We start from the raw sequence: 7,450 nt of genomic DNA, 5'->3' as shown, positions 1-7,450 counted from the left end.
CGTGATTTTATCTACTGTGACTCAGCCTCAGCCTTCCCTGCCGGTCATTTCTGGTATGTACAGGTGAGTCAAGCAGCAATGGGGGCAGTGTCAGAGCGTGGGCCATAGGCGTGGTTGCTGCCTATTGCTCGGCCCTCTTGAACTGCGAGATGACTACAGTGTCCGTATTGACTGTGTTGCTTATATGTGTACAGGGATTGGGGGTGCTGGGGGAGGTGGTGGGGTTCGGGGATGGGAGCTGCTGAGTGATGCTGACGTGTTTGTTCTTTGTTTTGCACTAAAAAACGAATAAAGATATTTTTTTTTAAAAAAGGACATTATTCTGTATGTATTTTCGTTAGTGTTTCACCTTTTACATATCTAAAGTACGCACATTCATTGAAAGTAAATGCAAGTTCAATTAATCAGTGAGAAATACACTCCTACATTGTGAAACCTCACTTGGTTAATTCAGTCTTCCCGCAGATGTCTGTCTGTTTTTAAGGAGACAAATAATTGAATCCTGCTTGGCGCAGCAGGGCATAGTGACTTCTCTATTTAAAATGCTATGATATCCCCTGCTTCTGCGACTGAGAAAGCACTTTAACTATGCAAGTCATTGTAAGTTGCACAGTCGTAGATAATGGTCACTCAAAGTTGGTGCCTTTCCCTGCCAGCATCTCTGCCGTGGGTCCCTTATTCTGTATCTTGGGAATAAACCGATTTGGCTGAAACTACTTACGGAGACTCCAGAGCATTTCTATATTTTACCTCATATATTTATCCTCGACACTGAGTCATAGCGAAGCACCTGCATCTCACGCGTCACGAACCTGTGACAATTTAACCACTGGAAGTAATTTCTTTATTTCTAATTATTGCATCAGCCCTAATGCTGGAAAGCATCCATATTAATTTATGTAGTATTTTAAGAGTTTAATTACCTTGCTGTACTGTAATGAACGTCACTTCTATTTTCAAATTAGTTTGTTTATTTTGCCCGTTTCCACGCAGCGCGAGTGACGTCATCACGTCTCGGCGATGACGTCACTCGTTGAGGTTTGGTGCAGAGCCTGTTACTCGGAGACTGTTTAAAGACTTCTGTCGGCTAATGGGACAGGAGCGCGAGGATTTCTAAAAATAAGATTTGGACTACTTTTACCGGTGAATCACTCTGGAAATATGCGCCAGAAGCCCTGATTAGCGCGAGGTGTTACACACAATTTCACTCGCTTTCAACCGCCTATTACTCACTTGGCTTCTTCAGCACATGACGCAGCTTCGTGTTTACGTCCAACGTGACCGTTTATTTTTAGAGACTCGCTTTTAAGCTACAAATGTGTGTATCGAAGAGGAGAATCGGCAGAGATGACAGAGTAAGTGATATAAACTCCAAGTTATTTCACTTACATAAGCCCATTGTTATTGGCTGCAGAGAAGCCCCTCAGTTTGTTCCCTGCCTCCATGGGTTGTGAGAAGTGACTTTACCCTTTTTTTGCGAAAACAGATTTCCTTATCCTGACTCTGTCACCCACTTGAATGTAAACCTTTTTGCATGCATGTTTTGAGTCATAATATTTTTTTGCTCTTTGTGAGTGTGTAATTTTTTTTTACTTAGTTGGGAGACCAACAAACTCTTTTTGGGGTGGACCAACCCACATTATCTTTAGTGGTGGGGGTTCTTCCTCTTAGTAGTACAAAAGGACTGGTACCCGTAGACTCACAAGGAGTCACCCGGAAAGCCCAATAAGTTGTTTCCTCAATGAGAGGTCATTTTTGTTGGCCAGTTGAACAACTCCCTTTATTACACGATTAAACCTTTCAACTGCCCCATTCCCTGCAGGATGGTATAAAGAAATGGTTTTATGGGAGATACACGTTCTCCTTCAGGAAAGTTTTGAAAATGGTTGAGACAAATTGTGGACCATTGTCTTGACACAATGCAATTAGGGAGACCTTCTCTAAGAAATAATCTCTGTAAGAAACTGACAACGGTTTTGGCATCTGCATTCTGCACTACCTCCACTTCCGGCCATTTTGAAAAATGGTCAACTAGGACAATAAGATACAACTGCTCTCCATGTTCCCAAATGGGACCACAAATATCAATGTCTAGTCTGACCCATGGCATGGAGGGACAGGAAAGTGGCTGAATGGGTGGCCTAAGTATGTGTTGAGATTTGTCCGTATTTTCACACGCTATGTAGTTCCTGACTGTCCTTTCGATTTCAATATCAAAACCAGGCCATCAATGTGAGTTCATAACCCTGCTTTTGGTTTTCCCTATGCCAAGGTGACCTTCTTGACAAATGTCTAGGAGTATAGCACGTAAACTGGTGGGAGTGATGGAGCGCGCAGGTCACCCGACTATAATTTTATCATATACGTATTGGGCCCATAAATTCAATTCACCATATTTATTAATCGGGTAACCTTACACTCTCCCACCAGTAACCCTGTTCCTTCCTATTGTATTTCCACTGTACCCGACTTACCAATCCACCGTTACAGGTACCTATGACCACAATGGATCAGGGAGCTAGCTGTAAAAGAAAGGCGGACACAAAAATACCAATCTCATTTATATTCTTTGCACTCGTAATAACCACAGACTCGAAAAGTTTAAAAACCTTTATCTAGAATTCGTCAGTTTCAGAAAGCATAAGGTTCACAGCAAGTAAACTGTCAATAACTAAAATTATAAAGAGCACATATCCATATAGGAAGTAAATAAGACCAACCGTTTAGGACTCTAAAGGAAAGTAAGAACAGGGAACATGCTAGTAAGAATTTTTCAGGAATTTAGACTAGATGTGGAGTGACTAAAGGACGGGGAAAAAATAAGGAACATGCTAGAATGTCACAGTATATATATATATATATATATATATATATATATATATATCCTGGCAAAAGTGGGCAAAGCACAAGAATTTAATCAGTCTATGGATACTCGAAAGGTAACATGTAACTATGGGGAAGGTAAAAGTGGAACATGCTAATATTCCAGAGCAAAATCACTTTATTTGGCTAAAGGAAGGTAAAGAACAGGAACATCTATATTTCATGAACTGTATGCAGGAACGTATTTAAAGGATGGGAAAAAATTGGAACATGCTAATATAACAACTATAATGTATGACTTTTTCATTTATCAGTGCAAAAGTAAAGCATGGAAAATCAATATGCAAGAACACGTCTTTATTAAAGCAAAGAAAAGGAATGAAGGATGCAGAATAGGTTCCCCAGTACTATATTTACCTAGAACGGTGTGAAGACCAACCCTGACCATGGGTCAGTTTAGGACAGGAGAAAGAAAAACCCCAAGGAAGGACAGTCGCCAGTAGGCCAGCAGGTGCAGAATGGACACCCCTGGACAGGAAAACCAGATTAGGATCAGGACAGGACCATCAAGGAAAGACCAGCACCCGCAGTTCGGTAGCAACGCCTGCGCTACACCCTCTCTGCAGCTATCAGTCAAAACCCCAGCAAAGTTTTCGCCAGCACTTAAGGTTCTCAAAAACCCCGCTTGGGTCTATGGAAATTACGGACAGAGTGCTCCGCAGCTCTCTGTATCAGTCACCTATTGAGTGAGTTGGGTCAGTGACAGGTCAGCTATTCAAATAAGTCGGACAATTTCTCTAGCTAAACCTAGGCTAGTTATACTGTTTTCGGGTCAGTGTACCACCCCCCAAACGTTCGATTGGTCCTCAAGTAGGACAGGTCAACACACCAAGCAGTATTTGACTTCTACAAGCCCCAATTTGCATCTTTTGGGACCGCCTATTGAATCCCAGGGTATGTGCTCTACCTAACAATGGTGCACACAGTTTTTATTACAATTGTTTCAACTGCAGTACATCTCGGCTTCGTCCTGCTGGGTCACAGGTCGGTTCTCATGAGCATCTTGACTATGGCTGCCAGCTGGCTGGGTTCCACTGGTACAAGGTTTTCTTCCCTCTGCCAGGGTGACATGCGCAGTAGGGACTTCTAAGATGGAGTTTCATACACTTCCCCGGCCCAAAAGATTCGCCACATGAAAAGTAAAGGAAAACAATTTAGAACATATAAATAAATGAATACACTGTATACCAGGAATCCCTATATGACTCCCCTTACTTTATACTAACTATAGCATTAAGATTAGTGCAAGACGAACAGCAGTGTAAAAGCTGCAGGGCAAGCATCGACATGTGAGAACACAAAGCGGCCATCTTTAAACTAGTGCGCAAGCGCAAAGTTTTCCCACCAGAACTGCGAGTACGTCACGTCACGTCACGTGAGTGTGACCGACGCATGCGGCCATCTTAGTGGCAAGCGTTTTAGGATAAGTAAACACATAGGCAAGCATCACTGGGACACCCAAAATGTCAGAATAAATGGGAAATTAGGGAGACAAACAGATTGATTTAGTTAATTACGGTTATTTGAGGTTCTTGAATACGAGCAAGTCGCTTTACGTGCGAATCCTTGCTCCATCAATCCCCTCTTTGATGATATTTTATATCATCACAAATTCATAGAACCAGATGCCAACTTTTTCAGATTTTTCCCAATTCAATCTCCTCAAACATTCTATTCAGTTTTTCTTTAGTTTCTTTATTAGGGTGAGAATTTTTCACTCTTTTATAAATCTGATTATTCAGTTCCTCTAATTCAAGTTCATCCACATTTCTCTTCACTCCTCTCTTGTTCACAGTGTACTTCTTTTGGTGCTTTCGACATTTACAACAGATGAATATGGTGAATATTACTAAACCTATTCCTGCTATTGGCATCAGTACTTTAATCAAAAAACTTTTACCTAAGTTAGCAAACCAATGACCTACGGCGGAGATACCATCAGTAAGTCTCTTCCAGGCACTGTCAACCTCAAGTGGTTTGAGCTCCTTTCCCAAATTTGTAATGTTCCTCACATACCTTTTGAATTCTATACTTTTATCAGGTATGTAGGTGCAACAATGTTGCGCTTTCAGCATTCTGCAGACTCCGCCCTCTTTTGCTAATAAAGTGTCAAGAGCAAGTCTGTTCTGTAAAACCATTGATCTGATCGCAACCACTTCGGTATTGACCATCAGGAAACCTCCAGCAGTGTCAGTAGATAACCGATCTACTACTGTTGACAATTTGCAAATTCTGTGTGTGTTCAGAACCACTCCCACTGTAGGTATCAGTGCACTAAAAATATTTCCTACAATTTCACCAGCACTTTCTTGTTTACTATGTACTAATTCATTAGTTTTTCCAGTGCTTCCAGTGATTTTTCCCACATGGTATATCTTTGGGAAGACAATACCAAAATAGCAACTCCCGTACCAATGGTCGGGCAATTTGAAGTAAGCCTTATTCCCTCAAATAAAATAAATTCCAGGAAACACAGGCTCTGTCCCATCTTTGAAACCCCAACCTCCAATTACCTTGTAATTATGTTCGCATTCACTGGAACCAATGAAAATATTGTTATAATAACTAGTTTTCTCTCTTTTAAGACAAAGTTTCCCCTTCTTCTCAAAATCCAGAAGCATTGCAGCATTAGCTCCACCATTTGAGGTGCTCCCTATATTCTCTGCCCATTTAGGAACTTTCTGGTTCTTGTCTTTGACTTTCTTTTGGAAACTTTCTCTTCTCTTTTCTACCATATGCAGAAATTATTTTTCCTTTTCATGTAAAGAACAGGTCAAGTTATTTATTTGTGCGTTATCTATATCTATCTTACCTACTGTTAGAAAATAATCACTCATGTACTTAGCTACGTCTCTAGTTGTATGTACAGGGTTCAGGTTTCTTCGAACAGGAAGTTCTGAAAATGTCACGTCAGAGTTTGAATAATAATACTGTAAAGGTTCTCTTTTATAAAATAAACTAGTTAGTATACTACAGGAAATTCCATAGGTTAAGGGCCAGTGATGATAAGTCACACCTTCAGCCACAGAAGTAGGTAGCTTCATGCAGACATAAGTCTATTTCCATAGTTTCTACATAATGTACTAACAGGTTTTATTTATTTATTTATTTATTTTTAGATTTCTAAAGCGCGTAGCTACCCTAGGGTGTCCCAGCGCTGACATACAACCTATTATTCCAGAAGGGGAAGGGGAGAGATAGATATTTATGGAAAGAGCCAAGTTTTTAGTTGCCTGCGGAAAGTGAGTAGGTTGTGTTCTCTTCGGATGGAGAGAGGAAGAGAATTCCACAATTTAGGGGCGTTGTAGGAAAACAATCTTACCCCCGATCGGGCTCTGTTTATTCTTGGAATACAGGCAAGGGAGAGAGAATCAGACCTGAGTTGTTTGTTAGGGTGGTAGGGTTTGATGAGGGATTTCAGGATTGGCGGGCCTTTGCCTTGCATTAACTTATGTGTAATGCATAGGGTCTTGAAAGTGACCCTTTCTTTGATCGGGAGCCAGTGGAGACTCTTAAGAGCCGGTTTGGCCGAACATCTGGACTTAGTTCCTGTAAGGAGTCTGGCGGCTGCATTTTGGGCGCATTGCAGCTTTTTTATGACTGAGGCAGGAGCTCCTAGATACAGGGCATTTCCATAATCCAGTCTGGAGTTCACCAGACCCTGGTTAAGCAGTTTCCTAGATTGGAAGGGGAGTAGATGAAGGATCTTTCGTGCTTGTTGAATGAGACCGAAACAGATGCCAGAGGTTTTCTTGGCCTGGGTTTTAAAATTGAGCTCCTGGTCCAGCCAGATACCCAGGCTCTTGACTTCTGCTTTCGGGGTAGGGGGTAAGCCCATGCATGGTGGCCAAGAGAGGAACGTGGGGAGTTTGCGTGGGTTGCCTAGCAAAAGAATCTCAGATTTCTCTCCGTTTAATTTGAGGCGAGATGCACACATCCAGCGATGGATGTTATTTAGGCAATCCGCCAAGTTGTCCAGGCATTTACTTGAGTGGTTTAAAGATACCACCAATTGGGTGTCATCGGCATACATGACTGTTTTTATACCAAATGGGGCAATGACGTCCTCTAGGGGGGACATGTAGACATTTAAAAGCGTGGGGCTCAGGGAGGAGCCCTGAGGAACCCCACACTGTAGGGGGAAAGCCTTGGACAACACAGGTCCGTCGGACACCTGAAAGGTTCTACCTTCCATGAAGGATTTGATCCAGGACAGGGCGGTACCAGACACTCCTGCCGAGCTGAGCCGGTGGAGAAGAATGGAGTGATCCACCGTGTCGAAGGCGGCACTTAAGTCGAGGAGGATCACTGCCACTGATCCTCCTGCGTCTATGATGGTTCGTGCCTCTTCGACCACGGCAAGAAGTGCGGTATCGGTGCCCTGTCCAGGTCTAAACCCTGTCTGGGATTGGCGCAGGAGATTGTTGGTCTCTAAAAAGAGAGACAGTTGGGAATTAACAATTCGTTCGGCGATTTTTCGCATGGCCGGGAGGAGAGAGATGGGTCTAAAGCTGGATACATCTTTAGGGTCCAGGTGAGGTTTTTTCAGCAGAGCCCTAACTGTCGC

General features: G+C 42.5%; 1 long non-coding RNA gene across 2 annotated transcripts in view; it reads left to right on the top strand.

The window, feature by feature from the left end:
* The first annotated feature begins 1,034 nt into the window (after positions 1–1,034).
* The window catches only part of LOC144782251 (uncharacterized), a 649,538-nt gene continuing 643,122 nt past the window's right edge, over positions 1,035–7,450 (top strand). For both annotated transcript variants that reach the window (XR_013601131.1, XR_013601126.1), the window contains exon 1: positions 1,035–1,355. This is a non-coding gene — a long non-coding RNA (uncharacterized LOC144782251). The remainder of the gene's footprint in view (positions 1,356–7,450) is intronic.

This window comes from Lissotriton helveticus, chromosome 1_1, assembly GCF_964261635.1.
Source record: "Lissotriton helveticus chromosome 1_1, aLisHel1.1, whole genome shotgun sequence".
Lineage (NCBI taxonomy): Eukaryota > Metazoa > Chordata > Amphibia > Caudata > Salamandridae > Lissotriton > Lissotriton helveticus.
This window is presented reverse-complemented; position numbering and strand designations above follow the sequence as displayed.